A 6,820-nucleotide genomic window follows, 5' to 3' on the forward strand; every position below is an offset into this window, starting at 1 on the left:
TGGGACTGGGCTGCTGCCTTCCGTCTCTGGTGGGACTGGGCTGCTGCCTTCCGTCTCTGGTGGGACTGGGCTGCTGCCTTCCGGTCTCTGGTGGGACTGGGCTGCTGCCTTCCGTCTCTGGTGGGACTGGGCTGCTGCCTTCCGTCTCTGGTGGGACTGGGCTGCCGCCTTCCGTCTCTGGTGGGACTGGGCTGCTGCCTTCCGTCTCTGGTGGGACTGGGCTGCCGCCTTCGCTCTCTGGTGGGACTGGGCTGCCGCCTTCCGTCTCTGGTGGGACTGGGCTGCCGCCTTCCGTCTCTGGTGGATGACTGGGCTGCCGCCTTCCGTCTCTGGGACTGGGCTGCCGCCTTGAAGATGCATTGAAGCCTTGAGCATGTCACAGAAGCATAGACGGTTAGAACACAGAAGGAGGCCACTCGACCCATCGTGCCTGTGCCAGCTCTTTGCGAGAAGCAATCCGAAACTAATCCCATTGCCCCGTGCATTGTCCACGGCTTCCGATATTGATCCAATTCTCCCCCTTCAAAGTCGCCGCGCCCAGCAATTCCCTCAGGCAACAACCCTCTGAGTGAAGAAATTTCTTTTCTGACTCCTCTCCGTCCAATTCTGAATCGATGACCCCCCTCCTCTCTCGTCACTGATTCCCCCCCCCCGACCAAACGCAGAGGGGCGTGGAGTTTTCAAACTCGCCCTGTCGTGATTTCTAAACCTCTGCTCAGTCTCCTCTTTTCTGCCCAGTATCTCCGTAGTTGCCCATCTCCGATACCATCCCGGTAAATCCACGCTGTGTCCTCTCCTTTCTATAAATGCAGTCGAGGGAGTTTGGCGGGTGGGGGTTCAGGGAAGGAGGGGCTGAGGGAGGGAGGGAGGGAGGGAGGGGGTACGGTCCCTTTTCCCTCCCCACCTTCTTGCACCCAAACCCGAGGGGCTGAATTATGCACCGAAAACCGAACCAAAGGCAGCCGGTCGGAACTCACGGTTAAAGGACTCGTTGGCTGTCCCGTTCAAATTCGCGTCGAATTTCGGCCTCGTAAAATTCCCTCCCCTCCCCCCTTCAGCGTGCGCGGGAAACGCACGTTTTTGGCCTGGAGCTGGGCGCATTGGGGGGGGCGGAGGCCAGCGTAGGGAACGGTTTGAGTCGACCGACTGCGTCTCGCCAAAGGCCGGCCTTTCGTCCTGGCAGCCCGAGATCTGCAAGGAGCTTCCGATCTGCAGCACAGTTTCTCCCTCCGAGGGAAAGTGACCTCACCCCGTGCTTACTTAACAGCAGTCACGCTTAGCGAGCGTGAAGGAGCACGGCCACGCCTGAGCAGCAGGATCCTACACCGCGTGTCACATGGCGTGAACACTCCTGTATCTGTATAAAACAGTGTATCACCTGATTAATGGTGCACAGTGCTGTCTAAAAATGATATTCTTTTATAATGAGAATCACAATGAGACAAACAAAAATATACAAAGTACCTCTTAAGCAGAAGTAAGCCTCTCTCGCATCTCTTACACGAGACGTGTCTTTCTTAAAGGGGCTAACTCACTTGTTTAACAGGGGCCGGGTGGGCCGTCTTATTTTGGACCTGTAGCAGACAGAAGTCTTGGGGTTCGAGTCCCACTCTCGAGACTTGAGCCCCATAACCCAGGGCCGACACTTTCCGGAGGGAGTAACTGAGGGGAGCGCCGCACTGTCGGAGGGGCCGTCTCTCAGGGGGAGACGTGAAACCGAGGGGCCCCCGTCTGCCCCTCTCGGGTAGACGTAAAAGATCCCGCGGCCACTATTGGAAGAAGAGCAGGGTGGGGGGAGTTCTCCCCGGTGTCCTCGGGGCCGATATTTATCTCTCAACCAACATCACTAAAAAAAAGATTATCTTGGTCATTTATCACGTTGCTGTTTGCGGGATCTTGCTGTGCACAAATTGACTGCTGCGTTTTCACATCCTCGTGTTCGAATCCCTCCATGGTCCTCGCCCCCCCTCCCTATCTCTGTAACCTCCTCCAGCCTCGACAACCCTTCGAGATCTCTGCGCTCCTCCAATTCTGGCCTCTTGTCCATCCCCGATTTTAATCGCTCCACCATTGGCGGCCGTGCCTTCAGTTGCCTGGGCCCCAAGCTCTGGAATTCCCTCCCAAAACCTCTCTCCACCTCTCTCTATCCTCCTTTAAGACGCTCCTTAAAAACCTACCTCTTTGACCAAGCTTGTGGTCACCTGTCCTAATATCTCCTTATGTGGCTCGGGTGTCAAATTTTGTTTGATAATCGCTCCTGTGAAGCGCCTTGGGATGTTTTACTACGTTAAAGGCACTGTATAAATGCAAGTTGTTGTTTCCTACATTACAAGAGTGATCACACTTCAGAAAATACTTCATTGGCTGTAAAGCACATTGGGTTGTCCTGAGGTTGTGAAAGGTGCTATATAAAGTGCATGATCCTCCTCTCTCCCCTCTCTCTCTCTTTCCCTCTCTTTCTCTCTCTCTTCCCTCTCTTTCTTCTTCTCTCTCTTCTCTCTCTTTCTCGCTCTCTTTCTCTCTCTGCTCTTTCGCTCTCTCTTTCTTTCTTTCCCTTTCCCTCTCTTTTACCCTTTTCCTCGTCTCTTACCCTCTCTCTCTCTTTCCCTCTCTCTCTTTTTATCTCACTTTCTTTCCCTCTCTCTTTTACCCTTTCCCTCTCTCTTTCTTACCCTCTCTCTCTCTCTCTTTCCCTCTCTTTTTTTCTCACTTTCTTTCCCTCTCTCTCTTACCCTCCCTCTCACCCTTTCGCTCTCACTTTCTTACCCTCCCTTTTTTTTACTCTCTTTAACCCGCTCTCTCTCTCTTTACCCTTTCCCTCTCTTTGTTTACCCTCTCTCTCTCTTACTCTCTCTCTTACCCTCTCTGCCTCTTTTACCCCCTCTCTCTCTCCCACCCTCTCTCTTTCTTTCTTTCCCTCTCCCTCCCTCATTCCTCTCGCCTCCCTCATCCCCTCTCTCCCTCTTTCTCTCTCTTTCCCTCTTTCTTCTCTCTTCCCTTTCCTCTCTTCTCTGAGGGGTGCTTGTGATGTGGTGGGGGTAACACTGATCCCCTCCACTTCCCTCCTCGGCACTGACCTCTCAGCACTACCAGTGACGCCAGCCTGCCCGCCCCCTGGCCAGCCTCACGGAGGCGATGATGGCCAATGGTGCAAACCGGTTGGGGACAATACTCTTTCACTTACAACGACCCAATCAGAGCCTTGCTTCGTGGTACAACAACAACCTGCATTTATATAGCGCCTTTAACGTAGTAGAACGTCCCAAGGCGCTTCACAGGAGCTTAAATCAGACAGAATTTGACACCGAGCCACATAAGGAGATATTAGGACAGGTGACCAAAAGCTTGGTCAAAGAGGTAGGTTTTAAGGAGCGTCTTAAAGGAGGAGAGAGAGAGAGAGAGAGAGATGGAGAGGTTTAGGGAGGGAGATTCCAGAGCTTGGGGCCTTGAGGCCGCCAATGGGGGGGGCGAAGGGAGTGGCGGGGATGACCAGAGGCCAGGATTGAGGAACGCAGAGATCTCGGAGGGTTGTAGGGGCCGGAGGAGGTTACGGAGATAGGGAGGGGGAGCGAGGCCATGGAGGAGATGTGAACATGAGGATGGAGGGTTTTAAAATCGAGGCGTTCCTGGACTGGGAGCCGATGTAGGTCAGACAGCACGGGGGTGGGGGGTGATGGGTGAACGGGACTTGGTGCAAGTTAGGACACGGGGGTGGCCAGCCAGGTAGTTTTGGATGAGCTGGAGTTTACGGAGGGTGGAGGACGGGAGGACGGCCTTTAACGGAGCAAAGTAAGTTGGACGTTTGGTCAAACAGGTGGCTTTAAGGGCGGGGGGGGCTCTTGAAGGAGGAGACAGAGGCAGAGAGATACCGTTTAGACCGTAATGGGAAACACAAGCAAATTACGATAATGGCGAGAAGCTTAGGAAATGTGGGGGTGCAGAGAGATTTAGGGGTCCAAGTACAGAAATCATTAAAAGCCATGTGGACAGGGACAAAAAATAATTCAAAAAGGCCAATGGGACGTTGGCCTTTCTCACAAGAGGGCAGGAAGTTATGTTACAGCCGGACAGAGCTCTGGTTAGACCCCGTCTGGAGAGACTGCGTCCAGTTCTGGGCACCGCACCTCAGGAAGGATATATTGGCCTTGGAGGGGCGCGCGGTGTAGATTCACCAGAATAATACCGGGGATAAAGGGGTTAATTTACGAGGACAGGTCGCAGAGACGAGGCTTGTATTCCCTCGAGTATAGAAGATTAAGGGGTGATCTAATTGAGGTGTTTAAGATGATTGAAGGATTTGATGGGATAGATGGAGAGAGACTATTTTCTCTGGTTGGGGGTCAGTGCAGAGAACAAGGGGGGGCCAGAACCTTAAAATTAGAGCCAGGCCGTTCAGAGGTGATGTCAGGAAACACTTCTTCAGACAAAGGGGAATCTGGACTCTCTCCCCCCACAAACGCATGTTTACGACTGGGGGGATCGGGGGGGGGGGGTCAATTGATAGATTTTCAAAACTGAGATTGATCGATTTTTGTTGGGTGAGGGGATTAAGGGATGTGGAATCCAAGGCGGGTAAATGGAGTTAAGATACAGATCAGCCATTGATGTGATTGAATGGCGGAACAGGCTCGAGGGGCTGAATGGCCTGCTCCTGTTCCTATATTCCTATCCTGGGCTAAAACTGCACCTGTGAGACCGGATTAGATGCTTTCTTTTGGCCTGGGTTACCCTGTGCAGACTGGGTAAAAGGGAAATGATTCCACTCCTGTCTGGTACTGTACGGCCCGTGTGTGTCTCAGTGTCGGCTCCTGACTGTACATGCTACAGCACACAGTGGGTAAAAGGGGAACGATTCACTCCCGTCTGGTACTGTACGGCCCCTGTGTGTGTCTCAGTGTCAGCTCCTGTACATGTACAGTACACAGTGGGTAAAAGGGGAATGATTCACTCCTGTCTGGTACTGTACGGCCCGTGTGTGTCTCAGTGTCGGCTCCTGTACATGTACAGTACACAGTGGGTAAAAGGGGAACGATTCACTCCCGTCTGGTACTGTACGGCCCGTGTGTGTCTGCTGTCAGCTCCTGTACATGTACAGCACACAGGGGGTAAAAGGGGAACGATTCACTCCCGTCTGGTACTGTACGGCCCGTGTGTGTCTCAGTGTCAGCTCCTGTACATGTACAGCACACAGTGGGTAAAAGGGGGAACGATTCACTCCTGTCTGGTACTGTACGGCCCGTGTGTGGTCTCAGGGGAGGGGTGAGGGATGGAGGGTGATGGGGAGGAGGAGGGAGGCGTGATGGGGAGGTGAGGGTGATGGGGAGGGTGTGGCGAGCGGAGGGTGATGGGGAGGGGGAGGGGCGAGGGAGGGGTGGGTGAGTGAGGGGGAGGGGTGGGTGAGGGAGGGTGATGGGGAGGGGTGGGTGAGGAGGGGTGGGTGAGGGAGGGTGAGGGGGAGGGGTGGGTGAGGGAGGGTGAGGGATGGTGGATGGGGTGGGTGAGGGAAGATGATGGGGAGTGGGAGGGGTGGGTGAGGGGGTGATGGGGAGGGTTGGGTGGGGGACGGTGATGGGAGGGGAGGGTGAGGAGGATGATGGGGAGGGGAGGGTGGGGTGAGGGAGGGTGATGGGAGGGGGGGTGAGGAGGGTGATGGGAGGGGTGGGTGTGGAGGTGATGTGGAGGGTGGGTGAGGGAGGGTGATGGGGAGGGTGGGTGAGAGGGGGAGGGGTGAGGGAGGGGTGGTTGAGGTGGAGGTGAGGGAGGGTGATGGGGAGGGGTGGGTGAGGGGAGGGGTGAGGGAGGTGTGGGTGAGGGAGGGTGTGGGACGGTGAGGGGTGAATGGGGAGGGGCTTGGGTGAGGTGAGGGTGATGGAGGAGGGAGGGTGAGGAGGGGAGGTGAGGTGAGGGAGGTGGTTGAGGGTGAGGGTGAGGGTGAGGGAGGAGAGGTCGAGGAGTGAGGGAGGTTGAGGGAGTGAGGGAGGAGGTGAGTGAGGAGGAGTAGGTGAGGGTGAGGGGGGTGAGGGTGAGGGAGGAGTAGGTTGAGGGAGGAGGTAGGGTGAGGAGGAGTAGGGTGAGGGTGAGGGAGGAGTAGGGTGAGGGTGAGGGTGAGGTGAGGAGGTAGGTGAGGGAGGAGGTGAGGGGTGAGGAGGGTGGGGAGGGTAGGTTGAGGTGAGTGAGAGTGAGGTGAGGAGGTGAGGAGGTGAGGGTGAGAGGTAGTAGGTGAGGTGGTGAGGGTGAGGGAGGAGTAGGGTGAGGGAGGGTGAGGGTGAGGGAGGAGGTGAGGGAGGAGTGTTGAGGGTGGTAGGGTGAGGAGGAGTAGGGTGAGGAGGATGGTGAGGGAGGAGGTGAGGGAGGAGAGGGTGAGGGTGAGGAGGAGTAGTGAGGGTGAGGTGAGGGAGGGTGGGTGAGGGTGGGTGAGGAGGAGGGTGAGGTGAGGAGGAGTAGGTGAGGGTGGTGAGGGTGAGGGAGTAGGTGAGGGTGAGGGAGGAGTAGGTGAGGGTGGTGAGGGTGTGGGAGGAGGGTGAGGAGGAGTAGGTTGAGGGTGGTGAGGGTGAGGGAGTGAGGGTGAGGAGGAGTAGAGGTTGAGGGTGGAGGGAGGAGGGAGGAGGTGAGGGAGGAGTAGGTTGAGGGTGGGTGAGGGAGGTAGAGTAGGTTGAGGGTGGTGAGGGTGAGGGAGGGAGTAAGTTGAGGGGGGCTGAGGGAGGAGGGTGAGGGTGAGGGAGGAGTAAGTTGAGGGGGTGAGGGTGAGGAGGGTTGAGGGTGAGGAGGAGTAGGTTGAGGGTGTGAGGGTGAGGGAGGAGTAAAATTGAGGGTGAAGGGA

Source organism: Heptranchias perlo, unplaced genomic scaffold, assembly GCF_035084215.1.
Source record: "Heptranchias perlo isolate sHepPer1 unplaced genomic scaffold, sHepPer1.hap1 HAP1_SCAFFOLD_1531, whole genome shotgun sequence".
Lineage (NCBI taxonomy): Eukaryota > Metazoa > Chordata > Chondrichthyes > Hexanchiformes > Hexanchidae > Heptranchias > Heptranchias perlo.